The 1952-nt window shown below is 52.7% G+C and overlaps 1 pseudogene; it reads right to left on the bottom strand.

Moving 5' to 3' along the window:
• Positions 1 to 7: 7 nt before the first annotated feature.
• On the bottom strand, positions 8 to 1098 carry LOC102866976 (annotated as a pseudogene).
• Positions 1099 to 1952: the final 854 nt, after the last annotated feature.

The raw sequence follows: 1952 nt of genomic DNA on the forward strand, positions 1-1952 counted from the left end.
CGATGGAGGGGCCAGACTCGTCGTACTCCTGCTTGCTGATCCACATCTGCTGGAAGGTGGACAGGGAGGCCAGGATGGAGCCACCGATCCACACGGAGTATTTGCGCTCAGGAGGAGCGATGATCTTGATCTTCATCGTGCTGGGGTCCAGCGCTGTGATCTCCTTCTGCATCCTGTCGGCGATGCCTGGGTACATGGTGGTACCGCCAGACAGCACTGTGTTGGCGTAGAGGTCCTTGCAGATGTCAACATCACACTTCATGATGGAGTTGAAGGTAGTTTCATGGATGCCACAAGACTCCATGCCGAGGAAGGAGGGCTGGAAGAGTGCCTCGGGGCAGTGGAAACGCTCATTGCCGATGGTGATGACCTGCCCATCGGGCAGCTCGTAGCTCTTCTCCAAGGAGGAAGAGGAAGCCGCTGTGGCCATCTCCTGCTCGAAGTCCAGGGCAACGTAACAGAGTTCCTCCTTGATGTCACGCACAATTTCCCGCTCAGCCGTGGTGGTGAAGCTGTAGCCTCGCTCGGTGAGGATCTTCATGAGGTAGTCCGTCAGGTCCCGGCCAGCCAGGTCCAGACGCAGGATGGCATGGGGGAGGGCGTACCCCTCATAGATGGGCACAGTGTGGGTGACCCTATCGCCAGAATCCATCACAATGCCAGTGGTTCGGCCAGAGGCATACAGGGACAGCACGGCCTGGATGGCGACGTACATGGCAGGGGTGTTGAAGGTCTCGAACATGATCTGGGTCATCTTCTCCCAGTTAGCCTTGGGGTTCAGGGGGGCCTCCGTCAGCAGCACAGGGTGCTCTTCGGGGGCCACACGCAGCTCGTTGTAGAAGGTGTGGTGCCAGATCTTCTCCATGACGTCCCAGTTGGTGACAATGCCGTGCTCGATGGGGTACTTGAGGGTCAGGATGCCTCTCTTGCTCTGGGCTTCGTCTCCCATGTAGGAGTCCTTCTGGCCCATGCCCACCATCACGCCCTGTGCCGAGGGCGCCCCACGATGGAGGGGAAGACAGCCCGGGGGGCGTCGTCGCCCGCGAAGCCGGCCTTGCACATGCCGGAGCCATTGTCGACCACGAGTGCAGCGATGTCATCATCCATGGTGAGCTGGGGGTGGCGGGTGTAAACCTGTGGCGGTGACTATGCGAAGAGGCCTGTGCTCCGGGGCGGACGAGGTGTCGGCTGTCAGTTTCTGTAAATCTTAATGAGAGGAGACTACTTGTCTTTCTCCCATAGAGTGCCTTGTGGATTTGAATTTCCAACCTTTTGGTTAGCAGACCAACCCAGTTTACTATGCCACTTTCCTTAAGTGACTAATATGTCGTTGTTGTTTTTAGGTGCCATTGAGTCAAGTGTGATTTATAACAATCTTGTGAATAGCCAACCTGAACCCTGCCATAGCCTGTGTCATCATCTCTGACACACTAGAGTCCTTTGCTGAAGTCATTGTGTTAATTCATCTCCTTGGAGGTCTTCATTACTTTCACTGACCCTCTATCTTTCCAAGCATGCTGTCTCTTTCCAAGGAATATTCTCACCTAGCTGCATGTACATCTTTGCTTCCAAGGAGCCCTCTGGCTGCATTTCCTGAAGATGTATCTGTTTGTTCTTTGGCAGCCCATGGGATATTCAGTGCTCTACTCCAACACCGCAACTCAAAGGCAAAAATCTTTCCTCTGTCGTCCTCAGTATTTGTTCAGCTTTTTAGTGCATAGCAGGTTATTAAGAAGACTATGGCCTTAATGAGATACACCTTAGTCTTCAAACTTACATCATTGCTCCTCAGCATTCTGGAAAGTTCCCTGACAGCAGACTTGCCCAGTAGAATATATCTACTGATTTCTTTTTGTTTTTGTTGTTTGGGGTGGGAATTGTTTTTATTTTTTTTTATTTTTCATTTTTGCATATTTCCCCCTACTTCCTTCCTCCTCCACTAGCCCACCCCA

This window comes from Elephantulus edwardii, unplaced genomic scaffold, assembly GCF_000299155.1.
Source record: "Elephantulus edwardii isolate Elephantulus edwardi_28Jun2011 unplaced genomic scaffold, EleEdw1.0 scaffold00244, whole genome shotgun sequence".
Classification (NCBI taxonomy): domain Eukaryota; kingdom Metazoa; phylum Chordata; class Mammalia; order Macroscelidea; family Macroscelididae; genus Elephantulus; species Elephantulus edwardii.